Source organism: Amblyomma maculatum, chromosome 1 (assembly GCF_055883805.1).
Source record: "Amblyomma maculatum isolate TAMU_Amacu chromosome 1, ASM5588380v1, whole genome shotgun sequence".
Taxonomy (NCBI): Eukaryota; Metazoa; Arthropoda; class Arachnida; order Ixodida; family Ixodidae; genus Amblyomma; species Amblyomma maculatum.
The window spans coordinates 298,372,788-298,399,477 of record NC_139344.1 but is presented as its reverse complement, the minus strand read 5'-3'; the positions used below and the strand labels follow the sequence as shown (position 1 = coordinate 298,399,477).

General features: G+C 45.9%; 1 protein-coding gene and 1 pseudogene across 1 annotated transcript in view; both read right to left on the bottom strand.

Moving 5' to 3' along the window:
* Positions 1-11,848, bottom strand: part of LOC146206870 (uncharacterized) — a 35,626-nt pseudogene extending 23,778 nt beyond the window's left edge.
* LOC146206869 (uncharacterized) overlaps positions 1-26,690 on the bottom strand; it is a 155,362-nt gene that overhangs the window by 107,253 nt on the left and 21,419 nt on the right. The gene's annotated exons all lie outside the window — the stretch shown is intronic.

Sequence of the window (26,690 nt, the reverse complement as noted above, 5' to 3'; positions counted from 1 at the left end):
AAAGTCAGCCAACTAGGGAGGGCTGGGAGGCGGCCCTGTCCAGCTCGGACATGGAGGCTGAGCGTGTCCTGGTCCAGACAGCGGCGGCGGCCAATGGCGTCCCGGAATAGGGTCTGCCGCTCAGCTCCACAACCATACGCACCTCCCTTCCCAAATAATTTCATTGTAAAAAAATATTTTCCCCTCCTCTTCCACAAAGTATGCACGCTTTGGCTCCTGAAAACATCTCTGATAAACGGTACTTTCTATAGAGTACTGCATCCCCGAGCAAACATCCACGTCCGCATTGCGAACCTGCCGCAGACTGTGCACAGTTTAGTCAGGAGAATATATCTGATATAAACGATACTCTCAATAAAGTACTGTCTCGCCGAGCAAAGATCCACATACGCATTGAGAATCTTCCATAGACTGCACACTTTGTCTCCAGAGAATATATCTAATATAAACGATAACCTCAATAAAGTACTGCCTGCAGGGCAAACATCCACGCCCGCATTGTGAATCTTCCCCAGACTGTGCGCAATTTGTGTACTTAGAATATATCTGATATGAACGATAATTTCAATAAAGTACTGCCTTGCAGGGCAAACATCCACGTCCGCATAGCTAACCTACCACAGACTGTACACACTTTGTCTCCTAAGAACTTCTTTGATATAAACGATACTGAAACCGCTGCCTTGCAAGGTAAACATCCACGTCGGCATTGTGAACGTGCCACGGACTGTGCACAATTTGGCTCCTGAGAACATCTCTTATATGAACAGTACTCTCAATAGAGTACTGCCTCGCCGAGCAAAGATCCACATACGCATTGAGAATCTTCCTTAGACTGCACACTATTTACATGGGTGCATCTATGCGGCTGCTCCGTCCCCTCAGTGTTAAGTCACGTGATGCGGGCGTCGCCACTTTCCCTTCCTCCTCTTCAAGGTCACGCAGAAACAGATGGACTGAGAGAGAGAGCAGCTTCTGCGTTAGTTGTGCAATCTCAATTCTCAGAGCTGAGCCACTTGACGCGCGCGTCACCAACTTTTCTTTCTTCATTTGAAGATGATGAAAAGTTAGAGAGTGAGCGGCTTCGGAGAGTCATCGGCGAAATTCGTGATTGCGGCTAGTAGTCCTATGCACTAATGATTTTGCAGTGATTTAGCTCCGGTAAACCTTGTTGAGTTTCGAAAGCAACAGCTGCATGACTAAGCTTAGAGTAGCTTAGGCTACGCACTGAGCAGCGGCCGGGCTCTCCTTCTCCATAGTTGGTCGATTCTGGCTGCGTGCTCCTAGCTACATATGCACCACCCACACCACTTCTCTGCACAATCAACGGAGAGCGTGAAGCGCAGCTGATGCCGGCTGTGGTTATGACGTCACTTCTCCGGCACGGGCGGACCGCGCGGCGAAGTACGGCTGCGACGGTAGCTCCGACACACCAGATGCTGCCTCTTATGCCATGCGGCTTGTCGCGCACGTGCAGCTGGGCCCACGTTGTGACACGCGAAATGGCTCGACGACTAGCATAGTGCTGCTTTGACAACCAAATGTTTTCAATCATGCTCTTTGTCAACTGAGGAACGGAAGAAGGCATAAATGAGAGACCCCACTGGCGCGCCGGCTTTGTGCACATCTCATTCTCGGCTTTGTGCGCGTCTCCTCCTCATTCTCCTCTGCGCCGCGGCAGCGCGTTGGTTTTCCGCTTCGCCAGGAACCAAGCAGTAGCGTCGCGGAGCAAACTCAAGCTTAGATTTCTTATAGCGATTCGAAAGCAGCTCGCCGGCAGCGAGATTCTCGGCGCGGAGCACCTGACCGTGCTGGAGAACTTTTGACGTGGCGATATAGCATCTGCAAATTGCTATAATGGATTTTAATGAAATCAAAACCTCTAAAAAAACATGCCCACAACGGGATAGACTGCCTTATTTTCTATTTCTAGTTCTAAACAGGAGAAGCGCGTCAATATCGCAGGAACCTCGTTCCTTGCGATATTAACTCCTTTTTCTTCAGGTTTCGAATGAACTATTTTCGGATGAGCTATGCAACTCGCAAAAAAAAGAAACGCAAACAATTGGTGTCCACAAAACTCTGGCCAATTTTGACAGCAACTGCCACCATGCATAATACTGAATGTAAAATTACGGTCTTCCTCTGAATCAAAGAAAACCTGAATTTGGTAGCGGTAGTCGTAATACAGTCGGATACAGTCTAAGAAAAGTGGCATCCTGCTCTCAAAAGACCCCCCCCCCCCCTCCAAGCAATAGCTTTCAAGCTGTACCACGACCTTACGGCCGACCGCCTTGCACTTACAAGTAGTGCTTGGAATGTGGTTTCTTCAAGTGAGTCCGTGCTGGAAAGTAGTTCCTAAATGCTTCGTGAGTTAAAGCACAACTACATACCCTTACTCAATTTTATCAATAGTCGTTTGCTCATCAGAGTACAACAGGTAAAACGACGGATATTGATGGTGAATTTCAGCACTGTCGAGATTTACGAATCTGTTTTGTCGTTCTGTGCTTCACTGCATCTCTTTTCCCCCATGAAGCCCTACGAGGTGAAATCGGAATGCATTTCATCCTTCTCAAGTGATGATTGTGGAGAGTTAAGTGGTATACTAAGCGGTACACCGCAAGTGGTACATCACGAATAAGAGTGGCCGTATCATCTGCAGTTGCGAACGGGAGATTATCCGAAATGCGCATGTTCGCTTGAGGTGTCAGCCCACAGAGCGTAGCGTGTAAGAAACGTGCGCAGTAATGATTGATCTTAAAGTCAGCGGGGGGTTGGTGATGGATGTCAGGAAGGAGGTGAAGGAAAACGATAGAAAAGTTAGAACGCCCTCCCGGAAGCGCCCACGAAGCGCAGGCAAGGAACAACGCACGGAGATGTATGACGTGTTCACGAAGTGCGCATTCCAATCTTGTGTGAATCGTTTTTTTTTTTCGCCGTAATGAGATCCCAAATGTGAAGAAAATTGCCGCCGATTTCAAAGCTAGCGGCGATTGATATTCCCCTTTAGCCGTGAAGTGTGTGCCGTCTGTTCCATGATATGAGTGAGAAGAGTGGCTGGGACTCGCGGTTGATTTAGCAGGATGACATCGTCGATTGGCAGCAAAGATACCTGCATAACATCGTGAGGTACAGGAAGGAAGAACGGATAATATTTTTACTGGACGAAACGTGGGTGAATACATGACATACTCTCTCGACTGTGTTGATAAACCGACTGTTGCTTCCCTCCGCGATGCCATCATGCATGGTCTGACGACGGGTATGAAGCAGCCGCCAGGAAAGTGCAGCACCTGATCGTGACGCATATCGGCAACGAGGACGGCTTGGTCGACTGCTGTTTAGAGTCTTTCGCGGTAAAAAGACCGGCGACTACCCCGAGGAAATGAACGGCACCTGCTTCCAGAGGTGGTTTCAAATTGCGACAAGGAAGTCTTATTGTAATCGACAATGTCTCGTACCACTCGCGGTTGGAAGAAGCAGTGACTACGACTGCCCCTCGCAAGGAAGTAGTGCAGAATGGGAGTCATTAAAAGGGGATATTTGGCAACAGAAAATGCTGAAAAAGAGCTTCTGAACCTAGTGGCCTCTGTAAAGCAGCAATACATGAAGTATCGCGTCGACAGCGCAGCTGAAAGGGTACGGTGCGTTGTGCTGCAGCTTCCACCGTGCCATTGTGAGCTCAATCCAATCGAGCTCATATGGGCTCAGATGAAGCAGGATGTGGCAGCCAGGAATGCCACATTTAAGGTGACAGATGTAGAGGTTCTCTTTAGAAAAGAAGCCTCCAAGGTCACAGAAGAACACTGGGCTAATGCTGTCATGCTTGACACCGATACTAAAAAGTTTACGGAAGACAGAAGTGGCAGTATACATGTCCAGCCCATCATCATACATCTCGATTAAGATGACATGGACTCCGAAAGTGATGTGTCTGGAGTAGAGCCCCTCGAAGACTTGGAGAGGCAGCACATATTCACCAGTCTCCTACAAGTTTTGGAACTACATTGTCCCACTGCTGACTTTGCTACTGTTGACAAAACACTGCTCTAATTTGCTATGGTTAATTCAGTGGTGCGTGCTGTCTAGACGGTTCGGCTGGATTTCCTTCAGATATAGCAGTGACCATGGGAAAAGCTGCTTAAGTGTTTCACTACTTACCCTATTTCCTGCAATTAACTGAATGGTATGTGTGTCGTATGCAGGGCTCTGTGCCGACTGCATTAAGTTACAATAGTCAGCACTACAAAAACTGCTTCAGTATTCCATTCTTTATCTCATCTGCTGTGATTAACTGAGTGTTGTGTGTGTCGTATGCCTGGCGTGGTGCTCACTGCCATTTAGATATAGCGGCGGATATGAGGAAAGGTGTTTGAGTGTTTCATTTGTTAACTTATTTGCTGTGATTAACTCAACAGTGCATACCGTGTAGCTCGATCGCTCAGCCAAGATTGCCTTCTGATGTAGCAGCGACCACAAGAAAGGCTGCCTCAGTGCTTTATTCACGATCTTATTTGGTGCGGTCGTCACGGAGTAAGATGGGCATATTTAATGTTATTTCCAATAAGTTTATTTCCCTTAAAGAAGCGCCATATTGATTGTGCCGCGCTATAATTGAAAGAAAAGTGTCATTTAGATGAGTCATTTGCAGGAAGTACACTGTACATGAAATCATGAACTGATGGGCGAGTTGGTTTTTGCACGATGGACGTAAAACAAAGTAAAGGCTGCTACACCCATCCATTCGTGACACATTGTTTCTGACAATGACATGATGAACTCTGAGTCAACATATTGGATACAGTGTTAACGGTTTCTGAACCCCCAAGATACACACATAGTCCCCGCACCGACCTGTTTAAAGAGAAGCATCCGGTAAACCTGCATTTTTAGTCTGATATTAAGGAGATTCAGTGTCATGCTGGCAGTGTGCTTGCGCACCGACAGCTCAACAACACTGGCGTTGTTCTAAAATTTTTCTGAAAAAAAGTCTACACTGTCACTCTATAGGTATTTCTCCACAGAGAGGGACTGACTGCTCTCCAGTACAGCATGGGAAGTAAGTGACTGAAGTGAGTTCGCCAAACTCAGAGCTGAATGCAATCTGCAGCGAGTGGCACTAAGGTTTATTATGTGGCACTGTTGAAATGGCCTCAAAAAACTGTGGTTCTCATTGAAAGTGATGCTAAATTTGCCCATGTTAGCGTGGAACTAAAAGGCTAACCCAAAAATATCTCCTGGCAGATCGGATATTAAAAATTCACTGCTTCAAATTTTCAAGCCAAATGTTTCTTCTGGCACCTTAGACAGGAAGAGAATAGTTGCTTCGGTGTTCCATATCTGATCAGATTTGCTCTCCTGATGGTATGTATGGTATGGAAATCAATCTGCCATTTACATAGCTAACTGGATTTTATTACAGGAGTTAGGATGAGGAAAGGAGTTTCCATATAATATATGTTCCACTGGACAAAATCTAGATTATGATGGCGTAAGCTACCATCCAACATATAAAGCCCCGCTTTAAACGAGCCATATGAACGTGTTTGCGTGGCCTAAGGATAACGTGAATCTAAGGGTTTTGGCAGGCTGATTGTTATATCATCCTCTCATATGAAAAGACAGGCCCGAGTTGGCAGCTCCTGCCAAACGTAATGTCAGGAAGCCCTACGTCCAGCCAGTTGAACGCTACCGCCTCCCACGACTTCTTAGCTCTTCGGACAGGCACGGCGAAACGGCGAGACTGTGGCCAATTTAACTCTCGCTACAAAAAAGGAAAAGAAGAGGAAGAAGAAGAAAAAGAAGAAGACAGATAACTCGGTAGTTGACAGAGGCGAACGACAACAGCGAGTTGCTAGGACATGAAATTCGTTCGAACGCTGTGACGGCGGTGTGCCCTAGAGTCGATGTCATACCACTAGAAGTCTTCTACACTCGAATGAGAATGGTCAACGACGCGAGGCAAGGGGTGCTTATAACTGAAGTGATTCCCCATGGCATAAATAAAGCTGAAAACAGAGTAAACTACTACGTGCAATAGCCATGCCCTTAGTTTCAAGCCGAAGCTAAGCGTAGCCATGCAGATTACTCTCGCGGAATTCCAGGTGTAACCACAAGCTAAGCCACAGCTAATTGTTTTTAGCCTTGAGTGAAGACTAAGAGCCCAGGGCAGCACTGTAAAATGGATAACTTAATTTGGAGCTAAATTTTTATCATGTACAGGGTGCCTCCGACTCACCTATTCTTATTTTAAAAGCAAGTCACTTTCTACTCAGTGGACTGACTTCTGCTTAATGAAACGTGTGGTGACCTTGTCCTGTGCATCATGTTGGTCTTTCCAGCCCCATAATTGGTAAAATAATGCAGCAACACCATGGTATTCGAAACTTGCTCAGGCGCTCTCGGCTAATGTATGCAGTGCGCCACAAGGTTAAAACCTCATGCAGTGCAGCGTGAAAATCATCACCATCCCCGTTACTGGCATGTACCGGTGCTATGCTGTGCTGGAAAATGAAGTGGCCCATTCTCTTGGCGCTGATTGCGCCTGATTGCGTGCCACAAGATCCTCCATAATGGCTGAGTTTCTCTGAAATCCCTAGAATAAACGCATCCCTACAGTAGCACAAATGCCTCGTAGTAACAGTTGTCTATGATCATTGTTCATCATAGTCTGTATACTCTATTATATACACAGATGCCGTCTGCACCCATCTTCTTAACAAACTGCTATTCCCTCACTACGGTGTTCCTCATAACCTTTGATGTTAAACTCCTCTCCTCCGCTTTGGAATGTTAAACAGTGTAAAACCAAACCAGAATTCAACACTGTGCAACCATTGTTCAGCACAATATCGAAAACACTTAACGAGTGAAATAGTTTTGGCCTATAACACTAGGGTTCAGTAACACGTGTAAATTTGCTTGACAGCTATGTGCCAGCCAAAGAAGCGAAAACTGACAAAGGAACCAGTTCGTGGTCATAGAAAATATAAGTTCAAGCACCTAAACTAGGCAGCTTACTAAAACATTGTGCACAGCTGCCCTGGAAGTTGCTACCGATTTGGCGACAGAAATCTCGTGTTTGAGTAGCACTTAGCAAAATTTTGTACTAAATGTTTCAAGAAGCTCCAAACAAATTTATTTGCTGGAATGAATGTAAGGCTTTATGCATGATATATGTGAGCAATGCTTTTGATAACATTTTTTTGCTGAAAAGATTTAATTCCTGGAAGAAATTAATTCCTGGAAGAAATCAAAGATATGAACAATATCCCGAGTAATGTTTTTATTTCAGGGTTTGCATGCAGTTGAAAACGTCGCTAGATTTTGGCCGATTTTAATTATATTTTATGATGGGAAGTGCACCCCTGCCATGATTTTTTGCAGAATAAGTCAATGTGTGTCTGCTTTTGGTCGAGCCAGTTTTAAGTGGTGCAGTGCACTTCACACGGCAGCTTGGTGTTCAACGCGGCGCTCAGTGCTGCTCATGACGCGGAATGCTGTAATCTGCCTTCATGGGATGCAGTTATGCAGGTGGCCGTACCAACACTGTATTCTTATACAGCATTGAGAATGGGAGAAAAGCTGAGGGGGCACTTTGTCTAGAATGCTATAGGTTCATAGCTTAATTTGTGTTCAAGCAGACGGCTACGCCAGCAAAGCTTTTTATTTACAATTCCAAGAGCTACTAAATTCTGACAGCTACTCAGCGCGTATAAAGGCACTGCTAAAAAAAGTTTTTAGGCACTGCTAAAAATTTGGTGTGGAGCATAATGTGTATGATCATGTGCCGCAGACTTTCAGTGCTACATTTTAGGCTTTAATGCATTTTCGCAGCTGTCTGTACCAATGAAATGTAATTGATGAAATGCTAAAGCATAGTGTCACTAAAGCACACTTGTGATAAACAATTGAAATGATGGAAGTGAATTTACGGCGTTTAAAAATCGTGTATTTGAATAGAGCCATACACCTACACAAATACAAAGTGCATTCTTATTCTTATTTTATTTATAAAGTACTCCTTCCCAGGAGTAACACATCAGCAGCTGCCTATCACAAAACCAAACCGAATCACCTGGAAGCAACGGGAAAAGGTGACGGGCAGCATGCCGACGATCATAATTTTGTCGCTGACCTTCCCTGAAATCGGTATCTTTGTCCCGTGCTTCTTTGAGATTGGGTGTCTTGGGGGCCAATTTCTTTGGGTGGAGAGGCAAAGTAGTGCGAAGCCGCCGCCCCATGAGTAGCTCTGCTGGCGTTTTTTCTAGGGGTCCCGGCTTGTCCCTGTACGCTAACAAAGCCAGATGTAAGTCATCCGATTTTAGCAACAGCTCTTTCATAGTTTTTACCATTCTTTCTACCTCCCCGTTTGACTGCGGATATCCAGGCTACACGTCACATGTTTGAACCCATAATCTTTCGCGAACTGATTAAACTCCTGGCTCGCAAATTGAGCACCATTATCGGTTACCAGCTTTTCCGGGATGCCGTGCGTCGAAAACACCTTCGTGATATGATAAATAACTTCAGCACTGCTAAGAGAGGTCAGCAGACAACTCCGGAAATCAAGATAGGTAATCAACTATGAGCAAGTAGTTACAGCCTTTCACATGACAGATATCTGCCGCAACGCTTTGCCAAGGCCGAAAAGGCGTTTCAGTCGGGATCATCGGCTCGCACGGCTGGACGCGAAATTGGGAGCACGTGCGACAGTTTCTAATGAATGTCGCAAGCTAAGCGCTTAAACCTGGCCACCAAACCGAATCTCTTGCCCTTTCTCTATACCTTACCACACCCTGGTGGACCTCATGAAGCAGCTTTAACATTCTGCTTCTAAGGCAGCGCGGCACCAGCATGCGGGTGCCCTGCAAGATAACACCTTTGCACACACTCAAAACGGCACGATCCTGCCAATAGGGCCTCAAAACAGCTGATAACAAAGGTAGAATAGGCCAGCCCTCTCAGACATAGCGACATAGCGACACAACGTACAAGTCTCGTCCTTCGCCTGTTATTCGGCTACTAAGCGGAAGTGCTCTGACTCTCTCAACTCCGATAACGTGCCAGCAACATAACAGTTGATTTCATCCACCGAAAGAAAGTCTTTTGGCCTGGTCCTAGCGCTTTGGAGGGTGCATCCGCTATGTCCAGGTTTTTCCCCGGGACATATTGCACCTCAAAACTGAACCGCATTAGCCGCATTCTAAACATTTGAATGCGAGGCGGAACCAGATCAAGTGGCGTCTTTCCTAGCAAAGCAACCAGCGGTCTGTTTCTACCGTAATGTGCAGTCCACGCGCAAAGCTTTCGAGACGTTATGCGGCCCATGTTATAGCCAGTCTCCTTTTAGATTTGCGCATAGCGCATCTCAGTTGGTGTCAATGATCTTGATAGAAAAGCAACCGGCCGCTTTTCTTTATTTGGCTGCACTTACAGTAAAACTGGTCCTAAGCCGTACGACGAAGCATCTGCAGAAATAATCGTTGGACGTTGGGCATCAAACTTAGCCATACACCTATCTGAGCAGATAGCAGTCTTGACGCCATCAAAAGCTATCTGCTGAGGCTCTGTACAGACCCACTCCGTGTTCTTTTGCAGCAGTTGACGCAAAGGCGTCGTTTGTTCAGCCAATTCTGGAATAAATCTGGAACAATGAATAGCAATGCTTAAAAATCTGCGCATTTCTTCAACGTTCTTTGGCGGCTTTAAATATGCAATTGCGCGAACCTTCGCTGGATCTGGGCGTATGCCATCTTGGCTCACGCGGCACCCCAGAAAACAAAGCTCGTTTGCACTGAACTGGCATTTTTTCTTTGTTTAGGGTCACGCCATTTTCTGCCAAGCGTTCTAAAGTGCACAACAAGCGTTCGTCGTGTTCCTTCTGAGTAGAACCGAAGACAAGGATATCGTCCATTAAGTTCACTACTCCCGGAATTCCATCAAGGATCTCACACATTTGTTTTTAAAAATACTCCGGAGCCGAAGATATGCCAAATGGTAGCCGCTCACAGCAATAACGGCCAAATGGAGTAATGAAAGTTGTGAGCAGTTGACATTCCTTTGCTAACCTCACTTGGTGGAAACCAGAGTTTGCGTCGAGTTTGGAAAACCTAACTGCCCCACTGAGCAACCCGAGTGTCTCGTCCACAGTGGGGAGCACAAACCGTTCACGTTGCACCGATTTGTTTAATTGAGTCAGGTCAACGCATATTTGCACTTGGCCTGACGGCTTCAAGACGGGCACTATGCCAACACACTACTCCGTACACCCTTGAACTTTACGAATGACCCTATTCTTTTCCATCTCTTCCAGCTATTGTTTTACCCCGTCTCGCAGTGGGATGTGTATGCGACGACCAGTGTGAATGGCATAAGGCACAGCGTCTGGCTTAAGACGAATACAGTATTCGCCTTTCATGGTCCCCAGATCACGGAACAAGGATCTAAATCGTGTCTGCACTACCTGGTGAACTGATGCCTCACCCACAAACTTCACTATTCCCAACGCTGCTATTGCCGGTAAGCCGAGAATCACATTGCACACCAAATTGACAACGAAAAGATCCTGTCTAACCGAAGCATGTTTCCACAGATTGTCGGCAGTAAACATTCCCTCAACGTCTAACCGGTCACCGCCTGGTGCCATCAAGATAGCATCAGTAGACTTTAGTACCTTAGGCAACGCTGTATATGACCTTAGCACCACATTTACCTCGGCTCCCATGTCAACTTTGGCCGAAACAGCTGCACCATTAATAACAATCTGAACAAAGCGTGCTTTTGCTGATGTCGCAGACGAATTCCCCACGGAAAACATCCCAGAGTTCCTGTTCGGATGCTCACCCAAAGGACTGTGGACTCCTACCTCCAAATGCCGTACTTCGGGTTCCGTGGTCCAGTGTGTCTGTGAGCAGACAGCCGCGAAGTGTCCCCGGCGCTGACACGCGTAGCACAGCGCTCTCCTGGCAGGGCACGACAACCTGGAATGAGGACCCCTACCGCAAGCTGCACACTTCAGGTGCTCCGGATGTTTCTGGTTCGGTGTCCGCCTATGAACAGTGTCGACTTCAGCGCTCGTCAGGGAACCATCACGGTCCACGCTGTTGCGAAGATCCTGCTGTTGCTGTTGCACAGCTTCTTTCAGGCGTGCCTTGGTGAGAGCACTTTCTAGAGTCAGCGCCGCATCCATTTGAAGAGCTTCTGACAACTTTACGTCTCGTATTCCAACTACAAAGCGGTCGAGAATCATACGCTCTTTCATCTCCCTGCAGTCGCATCTATCGGCCAGCATATGTAACTCCGCAACATACTGATCTACGAACTCCCCTGGTCCTTAGTGGCGGCGATGGAAGCACGCGCTTTCGTAGACTAGGTTCCGCGTGGCAACAAAATGGGTATCGAACCGTTCCTTCACCACGTCGTATTTTTTCGAGTCTTCCTTAGACAAGCTGAAAGTCTTGAAAATATTGCGTGCCTGTCGTCCCATCGTGTACAGCAAAGTGCGCACCTGAGCGCCTTGAGTTCGCTCGTTATGTTCCGAGGCGAATCGGTAGTCATCGAATTCTTCAGTAGAGTTAGTTGCTGGGCTAGTTGGTATTCTAGATTTAAGGACATAGTTTTCAGCGCAAAGGCACACGGTCAAAGGAAAGAAGAAGAAGGAAGGCTATAGGGACGAACACAGCGCTCATTCACAACTGTTTATGTTTCGACGCACACAAGCGTTATATACAACCAGACGCGCAGGCGCATACCCCTCAGGCCATTCAGACGTCTTGTCAAAGGTGAAGCTCGCTGGCGGCTGCACTAGGAAAGGCTGGGAGGTAACCTTCGTTTCTTGCGCCATTTTTCGTTGCTGTTATTCGGACTGGTAACGATGATGCTGGCGGCCTGCCACAAGCGGTAGCCTTACAACTACCGCGGGTCCAGTACAACCCGCACAACCACTTCTGACGCCATGTGGAGTTCGATGGACGACGCATCAGAGGGGGTCTGTGCGTGGCCGCCCCTGTACCAGGCTGCAGTGAACAACCCCCCGTTTATCGCGACATGACAATATATATATATATATATATATATATATATATATATATATATATATATATATATATATATATATATATATATATATATACAGACGCTGAGTATCTCACGCATGCGCCTGGCATTACCAACGTACACGTGCACTTGTTAAGATAGCTACTATCACACAAGTAGCGATAATGCCACAGCCACCAGACCGTCTAGAAAAATACACGTTAATGGCTTTTCAGCGGGATTTGCGGCCATACGCTTGCAACCAACGAACATTGTTTCTTCGTTCTAGGACCGACAAGTTTTTGGTTCCAGCTGGCTGCTGCATATAAGGCGATTACGAGATTTCCCCACCAAAGAGTGCCATGTGCCTGCGTCGTAGTCATCATCGCCGGATGCTTCCACGCACATGACGACACCAACATCTGAAGAGCCACCAAAGCGTCTAAACGAAGACAGGTCATGGGCTTTTTAGCGGGATTTGCGGCCATACGTTTGCGACCAATGAACTTTGTTTCTTCGTTCTAAGTGTGCTTTCATCTCTGTATTTTGTTGATATCATGTCGTCAGTCTGGCTGAAAAACGACCGTTATCGAACATCGTTACTGATCCCAGTGAGTATCGTGCTTGTATAGGGCGTTTTGTTATACGCAGGAGAGCTAAGAGTTATTCTCAGCTTTCAAGTATGGCTTAGGCCTCTTCCGCTTAACCGACTTCGTTGCCGCCTCACTGGTGTTCTTTTTTGTGTTGCGCATTTGATGATGTGTGCAGTTGACGTAGAGATGAACCTTGGTCCAGACAAGATAGACAAAGGTCTCGACCTCAGCCGACAAGTTTCAAAAAGGCACGTCTAATAAGCTGAAATACATTGTCTAACGTAACTGAGATAAAGCGACGACCTACCGGACTAGAAGACAATCCGATGCTAACGCATTGCGCGCAGACGTAACTAGCGTCCCAACTGCATACGAGGAATCTCAAGCACATCTGAAAAGTAAGTTGTCTAAGCAATTCGAGCGCATCAATTTAGTACCAGATGACCTAAACAACCGAATGCGGCGAAATAACTTGATATTTAAGGGTTTCCTTGAGGAATCCCTTGAAAATCAACAAAACACAGAAAAGTATATCACAAAAATTTCTAAAAACACATTTTGGCAAAGAGGCGAGTGAAACAGAACGCGCTCACAGGTTAGGCCGGCACACCACTGACCAAGGACGGCCCGTTATTGAAAAATTCCTCAACCTCAAATACAAAGCCAGTGTTCTAAAAAAATGCATTCAAACTATAGATCTGGTCTCCCCTCCAACCTGGATTGATGAAGACTTTTCACCAAACATCTAATTTGGTTAGAAAGAAGCTTCGAGACTGCACACACTAAATTATCGGATGGGGAAAAGTTTAAACTGTTTTTTCGTACAGTTATAGTCGGCAACAAATTATACACTTTCGATGTATCGGCTAATCAAGTGATATGCCTTGCGGAACGGGCTAAGCATACTGTGCTTTCGTCCTCGGTGTCACCTTCGCCCATAGCAGCTTCAAAAGATGTGGCCTCAACAGATGTGGCTTTACCCCCAGTGCTTGCCTGTTTAAAAGTTTTCTTTCATATTATCAGGTAACGCTGAGGGGAGAAGAAGGAAGGGTGAGAAAGAAGCAGCTCACCATCTTTCAATGAAAACACCAGGCTAAGGTTTAGTCACCCCTGTAAATAAACTTAACAATAGTATCCAATATTCGCAGTCTCTATCACAAACAAGATCTGCTATGTGCACCCTTTGTCGACGGTTTAGAGCCCAAGGGGTCTACTTCTGAGTCGTACTATGTGGCCCGTAATGCATCCTAGGTTTCCAAACTTGCTGAAGGCAAGAAGATTTTTCTTTCTAACCTCTCCAATGGCTAGGACCTCCAGGATTGCTAAGGAATTCATAATGATCGGCTTAAAAGATAACCCTCTGGGCTCTAAACGTTTGACAAATGCTGTACAGCCTCGTCCACTTCTAGCTAGAACACGGTCACTGCTTTCAAGGTGTCATTGCATCCGACCCGGCCACGCAGTAATCTCAAGTGGCTGGCCATGTGAAGCAGCACATCCGTGTCTCTGTGTGCTTGCATCGCTTTGCATCGATATCTGCCTGCGTCAGATACAATGTTGCTTTAAAAGCAGTGACCGTGTTCTAGCTAGAAGTGGACGACCCTGTACATTCATCGAATCTTGTTCGGCGGACTTAATACTAGGCACAAAACTTGGCTCTCCTCTGACGTAGAAAACAATTAACTGTGTTTTTCAGAAAACTTTTGCGTATTTAGGAAACACAGGTCTCTGTCACAAGGGGGGGGGGGAGTAGTGATCGCAGTCAAAAACAACCTTCATGCTTCAATGCTTCACTCCTTTCTCAATCGGAAACCAAGCAGTAAGACCATGCCCAGTTCTGACTGTGGCCTCTTGTCCTTCATACAGGTTCCTGAGGAGACAGATGAGGTGAATTGGAACTCCCATCTCTTGGAGAGCTTGCCACAATCTGCTGTGATCTACGCAGTCAAACGCTTTCGCATAATCAATAAAGCAGAAGAATATGGGTTTCTGGAACTCTCTTGCTTTTTCCATGATCCAGCGAAGGTTGGCAATTTGGTCTCTAGTTCCTCTGCCCCTGCGAAACCCTTGCACGTCCGGAAGCTCTCGATCCACATACATAATATATAGTCGTCCTACACGCAAGGAACATCATCGTGATTCAAGGTTGATATGATACCGTGCAGATGAAGTAGTTCGTCTCGGCCTTGTACAGAGATGTCGACGTATGACTGACACACATGGTCGCTTTCTAATCGATCAAAAACGCTTCAATTCGCTTTTGTCCTCCTGCAGAAAATGAAGCCTCCTTTTAGCCTCCTGAAAGAAAAGGCAGTGAGAGCGGGGAAAGACGTTCCTCCAAGAGGTAAAGAGACCTGTGATGGTGCCCTACAGACACAAATTGGCTCACAATTTCATCAGTTTCCAGATTGCGAGCCGGCATAGTGTGCTGCTTGTCTTTTCCGTGCCTAGTAAGCTCGGAAACATTTGCTCACGCATGGAAAAAGGAAGGAATTTTGGGGGTAGAACTAAGCACGGGAGACAGTTTATGAAGTGCACTGAAAGGGTGGTGTATGAAATCGCCCTCTCGTGTGGCCGTTCTTATGTTGGACAAACTGAGCGCTTTGTTAATGAGCGAATTTAGCGAAACGTATAAGGTCTTGCCCGTCACGCTCTTGTGAGCCGTGGCTTTCTGGTGGGCGGATTCTGTCAAGAAGTAGACACAAAAGCTAGGGAGTTAAATGAGGAATTTTTTTATTGATAAGAAAGCGAGCATATGTGTCGGTGATGCGTCGATATCTACTTCCCCCGCGCGGTATTATATCAACCTTGAATCACGATCAAGTTTCTTGTGCGTACGTGTTTGTCCTTCAATGAAGCAGTGGCGTTGCCTTTCTTGTGTGCGTTTTGGCGAACTTACGATGAGCTTGCTGTGTCTGCTACCGTAGCTTCACAGAGAACCTATATATTTCACTGATTAGTGTGCAAAACAAATATCGCAACTCTCCTATTATTTTGGCTGGCGAATTTATTTACCCTAGAAACAACTGGCGGGTGCACAGACCAGTCGGAAAAGCAAACAAGTATGAGTGCCAAGAATTTATAAATATACTTTATTTGTTTCGTTTAAGCCAAGTGATTACTGTTCCGACACGCGGCGACATCTTATCCTCACAACAGAGCCAAATGACATTTTTCTACGAGTACTGGATTGTATCGGGGATCACAATGTGTTGCATGGTAAATTTTCTTCAAAATCAATAAAACCAGAAGAGGCGAAAAAATTATATTGGTCTTGAAAAGAGCGAACGCGGATGCAATGCTCAAGTGAATTGTCAACTTTTTCATCAGTTTCTGCAGTACAAATGAAAACTGGAGCATCATCAAAACGAAGCTCACTCAGCTGACGCATGCTCCAAAACTCGCCATAGCTACATTCACTCAGAACTCGAGGTTCCCCGTGTGAAACGTTGCAATAATAAAGAAATCAAAAGCAAACCTGACCGACTCTGATGGCAATTGGCATAGCTATAAAAGGCAGTCCAAATGATGTAAACTTCAAATCAAGGCAGATGATGAAATATCTAGCTTATTAATAAATGACAGCAAAAAGTTTGGAAAGAAATCAATCCAGAGCATTCGCCTAACGTCATAGAAATTAATAAAGACGACAGACTCCTGTCCCCATCAAAGCCGACAGCTGTATTCAATTCATATTTTGCTTCTATATTCACGCATGAGGATCCACTGCTATTCAATTTAACCTGCGACAACCTGAGGTCCGTTATGGACGATATTATTATCACCTCCAAAGGAATTACACCTGCCATCGATCGTCTCGCTCCTAACTCGACGCCAGGGCCGGACGGTATTTGTGCAAAACTGATAAAATGACTGAACCCATCATATGTGGTATTCTGGCCGCGTTGTCTCAGCAATCTCTTCATACAGCTCATGGATACCCGATGAGTGGCAATTGGCTAGAGTTGTTCCAATTTTTAAATACGGTAACTCTTCCCAGCTTTCCAACTACAGGTCAATTTCACTCACAAGCATAGCTTGCAAGCTCTTAGAATATATTATATCATCAGCGGTCGATTTTGTGGAACAGTTATTTGGACTGATAACTGACCTTCACCTAACAGTGGACGCTCCGTTCCCAGTTGATGCCATATTCATTGATTTTTCAGAAGCCTTCGATAAAGTCCCCCATAAACGTTTAATCCTGAAACTTACCTACCTTAGTATCAATGGCAACGTTGTTCAGTGGACTACACATTTCCTAACCCATCGTTATCAGTCTGTTACCAATGATGGCGTCAGTTCCTCCCTAGCTCACGTAAAATCTGGTGTGCCGCAAAGTACGGAGCTTGGGCCTATTCTATTTCTCATATATATATATATATATATATATATATATATATATATATATATATATATATATATATGAAGGAAAGAAGCCAACAGTCGGCGACGCCAAGGAAAGCATTGGGGATTGTATTTTATGTCTTTTTTATTTTTACTTGAATAATCAAAGAAGTTAGTAATGTAATCTGCTTAGGGGAAAGATAATTAAACACAAAGTAGAAGAAAAAACAACGTGCCGATGGTGGGGACCGAACCCACGACCTCCGAATATCGCGTCCGGTGCTCTTCCAACTGAGCTACATCGGCCGCTGTCCCCCCTGCTACTTTCTTGGGTATTAATGTTGTCTGTATACGAACCTTGAGAGTGTTCACCAGCGCCACCCTCAACCATAGCGGCGGACGTAGAACGTCCTGTGTTACCGCCAGCGTCACGTAGAACGTGATCAAGAGCGAGCGCGAAAGCTGTGCTAGAACCCTCTTACGCTACCTATGGCTTCAAGACTGCCAGAACCGAGACACCCGTAAGCTACAAGCAGATAAATGAAGGGGAAATGAGAGTGCTCGTTATAATACATGAAGGAAAGAAGCCAACAGTCGGCGAGGCCAAGGAAAGCATTGGGGATTGTATTTTATGTCTTTTTTTATTTTTACTTGAATACTCAAAGAAGTTAGTAATGTAATCTGCTTAGGGGAAAGATAATGGGTTCGGTCCCCACCATCGGCACGTTGTTTTTTCTTCTACTTTGTGTTTAATTATCCCCTAAGCAGATTACATTACTAACTTCTTTGATTATTCAAGTAAAAATAAAAAAAGACATAAAATACAATCCCCAATGCTTTCCTTGGCCTCGCCGACTGTTGGCTTCTTTCCTTCATGTATTATAACGAGCATCCTCATTTCCCCTATATATATATACACACATATATATATATATATATATATATATATATATATATATATATATATATATATATATATATATATATATATATATATTAATGACATTAGCCTTTATTTGCAGATGATTGTAGTGGGATAAATGGACAGTCTCTTTACAGTCAGACCTTAATGAAATAGCTGAGTGGTGGGAACGTTGCAGATGGAAATTAACATTGCCAAGACAAAATACCGCTAGTTTATATGCAATAGACAATGAATATTCAGTGAACAGCTTAAGTATTGAAACAGTAAACTATCATACATAAATACTTAGGCGTGCACATATCACGCAACCTAACGTGGCAATATTCCATAGACACAGTCATTAGCAAGGCATTTAGGTCACTCGCTTTTAATTAACGCAATATACATCAGTCTAACGCACCTACAAGACTTATGGCATACAAAACAATAGTTCGTTCAAAAATAGAATATGTTTCACTATAGTCTGAAATTCTCATCTGATGTTTTTATTCAATAAACTAGAATCACTGCAAAATAAAGCTGCCCGGTTCATCAATACAGATTTTGCAGAAGCATCTAGTGTTACCGGAATGAAAGTCCCTAAACCTATGTTCTTTGAAAAAACGGAGACTGTTTTCTCTTTTGTCATGTTTCCATCGATATTGTGACGGACAATCCTCGTTCTCTGCCATTCATATAAAACCTGCTCATCGCATTTGTCCATGCCTCGATCACAGGTTCAAAGTTCCGCCAATATTTGCTCGTACTAACTTGCTTTATCATTCATCGCTCTTTCTTGCTTTCATGAATGGAACTCCAGGAACATATTGTGACGCCCAGAAATGGAGACAAGAGAAGATGAGGTCGACAAAGAAGCGGCTCGTGCTGGGACTCGAGAGTGGACACAGCTGGGTCTTCGACGCTCGTCCTGAGTCAACTGAAACCTCGCTTGTAACATCTTGGTGGAGGTGCTGGATGCACGGTCACCAGAAACCCTGAAGACGGATACCCAGCTTGAACCGCGCCGAAAACGCCGTCTTTTCTACGATTAACTATGATTAACAGCCACAATGAATTTGTTCGCAAACCGAAGTCGATGTTTTTAAATTTGAGTCCTGTGTCGCATTTCTTGTCTCACAGTATGTATTCATCATTGTTTTTATTCATATTTTGTATTCTTAACCCCCCCCCCCCTCCCCAAATGTAATGCCCTTTGAGGCCTTTCGTGTGTGTGAATAAATAAATAAATAAATTTCCTGTTTACCAAGGAAAACCTCGCCAGTACTTCAGATGTTATCCAGTATTGCCGCACGTTTGAAGCATTAAAATGCGGCGCATTTCCCCCTGATTTGGGCGCCTTTCCAACTGTGTCCAGCATTGACTACACGACGATATCACCTCATTGGTCCGCTGGCCAAGCACCTGCAAGGCGCACGGCCTATGTACTGCGCATGCGCAGTTCAGTCCCAGCTTCGTGGTAGCCAGAACTTTCGCGGTGGTAATGAACGCACCTCTGAGCACCCTGCTTTCTCCGGCAATCAAATGTTCATCATGCCCCGTCTATCAACCGCCGACTTGGTACAACTGCGGCCGCCGTGGGCAGATCGCGCACTTTTGCTAGCAACCGCGACAGCAGGCTGCACGCTCTTGGCCTTGGGCAGGTTTCCGAGACAACGGCAACGTTAAATGGAGTCTTCAACAATGCCAGGCACCTTTCGACTCTCCCGTCTCTCACCGCAGCTTCACACTACCACCCCCACGCCAGGAACGGACCGCGTCACCAACACGTCGACGTACGCTACCGCCGGAAAACTGTAGCAGGAGCGGCCGATGGAGGTGATGTCGCGGAGCAGTTTTTTCGCCAATTCTTCTGCCTTGCTTTGTGTTGGATGACTAAGTGCGTGTTAGTGTAAACGCTGTACATACTTTTGAATAAGTGGACACCGGTGCAACAGTTTTTATATGTCCCAGTTTCAAAAATCGTTTTGGACCGACTTGCTCGGGACTCAAGTTTCAGCTTTCGCGGTGTTGGGGGAACATCTGCATCTTTTGGGTCTTTTTTGCGTGTCAGTCGTCATTGCTGGGAAAACGGTTTAGCATGAGCCACGCTTGATGTTTTCTAGGCATTGATTTTCGGCGCGATTTGAGTGCAACGGTCGATTGCGCAGCAGGCGAAATTTCTCTGCGACACAATATTCTATTTCCGTTTGTGGAAGACTCACGTAATCGTATAGTCACGGAGAATGTTATGTCACCAGCGATATATTACCATCCATGGTTGCAATGTTTGTGTCTGTTCACAGCTTCTCCGATCCCACCCACGCTGTGTATACTTCAGCCGACATAAAGAACGCACCAAATAAAAATTTATTAGAGCCCAGTGCCATCGTCTAGGTCGTAGATGGTTGTGCCCACGTGTGGACTGTGAAAATTTCATCAGAACCCTTTCGTTTATCACCGGCTTCAAGTTGGCTGCATTTGACGGCTATGACATCCTTACTATTCGGTCTGTATCTCCTCATCCGCATCCGCGAGTGGATCCTCAATACAGCGCGAATATAACCCGTATGATAACCAAATCTCTCTTCCATCGTCCGGCCAGCGAGAGAGACTTATACGATGTTCTGACATCTTACACCTTTATGTATGACTGCTCAAAAAGCCATTTTTTCTGTGCCACCCCATTCTCCTGATCAGCCAGAAGCGAAAAATTGTACCGAATATTGCAAGCCGAGCGCAGGGCAATTAAAGAACAGGTCCGGGACATTTTGAAGAAAGGTATTACATTCTTTGGGCTGCCCTCGTCCTCTTGGCAAATAAGGACCACTTATAGAGATTTTGTGTTGACTATCTTCGTTAAACGCGTTACAAGAAGGACGTTTACCCTCTTCCACGCATCGATGATGCCTAAGACATGTCTTCAAACCGCTTCCTATTTCTGGTCAGTAGATCTGTGGCCAGGCTGTTGGCAGGTCCAGATTCATCTGTCGGTCCGAGAGAAGACAGCCTTTGTGACATTTGACGAATTTTATGAATTTAATGTGATGCCCTTTAGGCTGTGCAATGCACTAGCAACGTTCTAACAGTTTATGGACACAATTCTGCGTGGGTTAATATGGGAGATGTGCATGTGGTACCTAGATCACGCAATAATGTATAGAAAAAATGTTCGAGAATAATGAGTGACTTAGGCTTGTGCTAAACTGTATTCGAAACGCCGGACTAATTTTAAATTCCGATAAGTGTCACTATACGGTGAGCAGCAATCCTTGATGCTAGAATGTTTAGTAAATTAGGACGGTAGTCTGCCCCACCCCAGAAACGATAGCTGCAGTGTGCCACTTTCCAAAGCTTAAAGCATTCAAGATGCTTTCTGGTTCTAAGTTGATATTTCCACCGTACCGTCCGAGGATTCGGCCAAATCGCTCATCCGCTCACTTCCCTCCTGTAAAAAGACGCTCCGCGTGTTTGGCACCCGGATTGCTCAGATTTCTTCTTGTCCATTTCGATCGGGCACTGAGGTGTGCACCGATGCCAGCGGCGTCGTCCAGCTGCAAAACGGCGCCCAACATCGCAAACGCATTTTCAGTAAGAGAAGCGGAATCTCTCGCTTTCGTCTTCACTGTTAACAAAGTATGCCCCATTTGTACGGCCGCCACTTCATCGTAATGCGGCCTGCACAAACCCTCCGGTCGACTAGTTCGCTGGGCATTACGTCTGCTGGAATATGACTTTTCTGTGTCCTATAAGACTGGTCGCCGCCAGGCTGACACGAACGGTATGTCCCGATTAACTCGTCTATGGACGCCACTCTGTGAAGATTATCCACACAACTGCCTGGTGCCTGTGACCGAACCAGATCATTTAAAGTTCCAGCATGGGCAATGTCAAGACCGTGCTCTGGCTCCGCTGTTTGGTACTGCGCGCAAATCTTCACCTGCAACATCTTTTGTTATTAGAGATTGTCTACTCTTCAAATATGACTGCTGAATTGATGGTGGCCGTCTGCTGCTTGCCGCCTCGCCTACTTTTCGCGGCGCCGTCCGACATGCGACGCCATCAGCTCATGTCATCTCAGCTTTTCCCGCACTCTCGCGAGAGCCCGACAACGTTTTTATTGGCCAAGGTTGTACATGACATCAAAGCGCTACCTAGCAAGTTTTGGTTCCTGCCAAAGTCTAAAGCGAAGCACCACACCTCCGGCTGGCTTTCTTCAACCGGTCATGCCCCCCACATCGCCTTTTGAGAAAGTTGGAACTGATCTGATTGCTCCTTTCCCGAAGTAGTCTGGCGGTCTTCGCTGAATTATCGTGGGTATTAACTATTTGACCCGGTATGTGGAGACGGCTGCGCTCGTTCCTGCCAAAGCAGTCGACGTGTCGAACTTTTTATAGCACCAAATTGTACTTCGCTACGGCGCGCCCCGAGAGATCATCAGTGAAGGCGGTCGACAGTTCACTGCAGATATCTGCAGATATCACGGAAGAACTTGCGTGCCTTTATGGCTCTGAATACTGTCATCCTACTCCCGCCTTGAGACAAACTGCCTTATCGAGTGCATAAACCGGACTCGCATCAACATGATGTCTATGTATGTAGCGTCAGATAACAAGAACAGGGACGCCGTCCTGCCATTTGTTACGCCTATAACACAGCTAAGCAAGAAGTGGCCGGATATTATTTTTTTTTCTCTACGTACGCTTGCCTTCAACCTTCCTGGACACAACTCTTCCATTCTCCGAGCACGATCACCAATCCCTGTCGCAACATCTGTGTCTCGCAGAAGAGGCACGCCGTCTTGCTCGTTTGCGAACCACTGCCTCCGAAGACCGTGAAAAGGTCCGTTATGATGCAGCTCATGATATAGTCACTAACGAACTGAAAGATTTGGACTCCATTGCGACGCCGGTAACTGTACGAAAAGTTCTTGTGACAATACGCCGATCGCTTTGTTGTTTTTAAGTCAGTCGAGTGACGTAACTTGTTTTTTCGCTCAAGTGACATCGACGAATCGCTAATGGCTCGCTTGGCATGGTTGTTGAAACGCTGCAATCCTAGCTCTTTCTGACTCGCTCGAGGACGAGCTTCATCTGCCCCGGGGACAAATGTTCCACCAATTACGCTGCACAGCTCAGCGCAGCGCAAGAAGAGAAGGATGAGGTGGAAGCGCGTGGACTGGGACTGTAACAAGCCTGACTCTGGCGGTTTCTTACATTCATGCATTCCACGCCTACTTTGTAAATAATAAATCCACCCCCTTAACAGCATGCTCGTCATTATAACGACTTAATTCACATGTGAAATACACTGGCAATGTCACCAGAGTTTATACAAGTTGTTAGTTCAAGCTGTGCCAGTGATACGTTCGACGCTGTGGTTGAACCCTTCACCCTCAACTGCGCGAAGAAAAGTATTCTGATTCCCCGCTGCATCATCTCAGTCATGAATGGCCATTCTTCTTTGTGGACGACTAACTGCTCTAACGAACCTGTTGTATTACCACGTGGTCTAAAACTTACCAACTTTGACGAAGACACTTTTAAATCAGTGGCAGTGCTCAGCATAGACAATCCCAGCCTACCGCATGCTCAGAAGTAGATGAGACAAAATTTCTTGCCATGATTAACAAATCCCTGCCAACAAGTGACCATCACAGTTTAGTGGAAGTTCTTGCGAAACATACTGCGGCTTTCGATTTCTCTCGGGACTCGCCACCACGGATTCCCATTTCCTGTACTCAGTACCGAATCAATACTGGGACTGCTGATCCAATCCGTCAGAAGCCTTATCGTGTATCCCCATCAGAGCGCCAAACAATCGAAGAACAAGTTCGTGATATGCTGCTTAAGGGCATCATTCAGGGTCTAGTCAGTGGGCTGCCCCTGTGATTCTAGTCAAAAAGATGGCACAGGGCGATTTTGTGTTGATTATCGACGGCTGAAAACTGTTACCAAGAAGGACGTGTATCCCCTGCCACTTATTGATGACGCCATTGATTGCTTACATTCCTCCTCCTATTTTTCCTCAGTTGACCTGCGATCAGGCTATTGGCAGATTCCCATGCACCCGAAAGATATAATGAAAAGACGGCATTTATCACCCCAGACGGGCTGTATGAATTTAATGTGATGCCATTTGGATTATGTAACGCTCCAGCCACGTTCGAAAGATTCATGGATACAGTTTTGCGCGGTCTGAAGTGGTACATTCGTAGTGTTATTTGGACGATATAGTAATATTCGGGACTACTTTTTGTGGACACAATAGTAGATTAGAGATTGTCTTGGAGTGTATTGAGAAAGCTGGTCTGGTACTCAATTCCAAGAAATGTCGTTTTGGAGAACGCCAGACAGTGGTACCTGGACATCTCGTAGACAAGGATGGAGTCAGGCCTGATCCGAAAAAAAATTGAAGCTGTCACTTGCTTAAACCGCCGAAATCGTTAAAACAGCTCAGGAGTTTTTTGGGCCTTCGCTCCTATTTCCGGCGTTTTGTTCCGAAGTTTGCTGACCTAGCATATCTCGTTACTTGTCTTCTACAAAAAGATGTGCCTTTCAAGTGAACTGCCGATTGTGACTCCGCCTGTCGTCAGTTAAAATTTATTTTGACATCAGGACCTGTACTACGCCACTTCTGTCCATCAGCTCCAACAGAACTTCACGCTGACGCCAGCGCAGTTGAAGTTGGTGCTGTGCTCATACAGCGCCACAATGGTGATGAACATGTCATTGCATAAGCTAGCCGCTCTTTGAGCAAGGCTGAGCGTAATTACACAGTAACTGAACAGGAATACTTAGCTGTTGCATTCAGTGTGCAACGGTTTAGGTCATATCTTTATGGATGTGCATTTAAAATTGTGACGGACCATCATTCCTTATGTTGGCTTGTAAACCTTCGTCACCCCTGTGGACGCCTTGCGCGGTGGGTTTTGTGCCTTCAAAAATTTAATTTTACTGTGTCTTTCAAGAGTGGTCGTAAGCACGGTGATGCTGACTGCCTGTCACGTTTGCCACTTGAAATTACTGATGTCGACAATGAGGTCTTGGATGAATATATAGCTGCTATCTCCCCAAGTTTCCCCGATGTTGGTGAATTCAAGAATGCGCAGCGGAACGACATCGAGTTGGCGCCGCTATTTGATGCAGCAAGTTCCCGGAAACCTACGACCTCATTCTGCATTCGTGACGGTATACTATACCGAAAGAACTACTCGTCAGTAGGTGCGCGGCTTCTTCTGGTAGTTCCATAAGTCTTAGGTGTCAGGTTCTTCGGGTAATGCACGACGATGCCACAGCTGGACACTTGGGTTTCGTGAGTACATTGCACAGGACTAAGGAAAGTTTTTATTGGCCGAAGATGCGTCAAACTACTCAACGTTATGTGGCCAGCTGCCTCCAGTGCCAGCGTTTCAAGCAACCAACCTGCTCACCTCCGGGTCATCTTCAGCCTATAACGCCACCACGAACCCCATTCTAACAGGCGGGAATTGACCTTTTAGGACCGTTTCCCCGTTCCTCCAACGGAAACTGCTGGGTCATAGTATGCGTAGACTACCTTGCGCGGTACTGTGAAACTGCTGCTATACCGTCAGCCACTGCTTCCGATGTCTCGGCGTTCCTCCTACGGTCCATCATTCTTCGACGTGGGCCTCCTCGTGTGTTAATAAGCGATCGTGGCCGACAGTTTACGGCAGAAGTTGTAGAAGAACCTCTTCGTCTCTGCTTATCCCATTTTCGCCATTCAATTCCTTACCACCCACAAACAAACGGTCTTGCCGAACGCACCAATCGGACGCTTAGCAATATGCTCGCAATGTATGTCGACTCCTGCCACAAAAACTGGGATGAAGTGTTTCCGTTTATAACATACGCATTTACAATGCTAAGCACGAAACAACAGGCTACAGTCCGTTTTTTTCTTTTTTATGCACGACCTGCACGAAGCACTATGGACACGTTTTTGCCTTTCTCACTCCCTACTGAAACTTGACTAGCGCATACTCTCTCTTTGGCTGAAGAAGCTCGTCGACTCGCTAGACTTCGCACTCTATAGCCTCCCAGGAACGCTACAAGCAATGCTACGACAAGCGTCATCAAGATGTTAATTATGCCCCTGGTGACTTGGTGTGGCTTTGGGCGCCGTTGCGTAAGCACGACTTGTCCCAGAAACTGTTGCACCACTATACTGGCCCTTTCGGTGTACTGGAACGCCTCAGCGCAGTAAACTTTGTAGTCTCTCGCCTGACCACCCAAGGGCGTCGTTCTCGGAAGACTCAAGTAGTCCACGTGGCCCGCATGAAGCCCTTCTATCAACGTGACAAACCTTGACACGCCCGGCGGGCATCGTCAGCGAAGATGGCGGTGTCACGCACTTCCCGCGGTCCTGTATTGAAGGAAGATGAGGTTTGGCGGAATAAGCAGAAGAGACGAGGAAGCTGGGTCTGTCTGCTGTGGTGTGCTAATCTCCAGCGCATCCTTACATCTGTGTAAATAAACCTCGTAACACTATGTATAAGGGCTGGTTATATTCCAATCTTTTTTTATAACCTGATTCATGGTATGAATATAATCGATAGTAGAGTACGGTTTCCGAAAAGCTGCTTTATCTCTTGCTTGATTGAAGTCTAAAATTATCCTGACTTTGTTAGCAATTACCTTATATATAAATGATAGTAAGCTGATTGGCCTGTAATTTTCAATTCCTCAGCGTCCCCTTCCTAATGAACTCAGATATAGTTAGCTTTCTTCCATGACTCCGGTACTATCGAGATACAGGGTGGCCAGTTTTTCTAGCACGATATCGCTCTC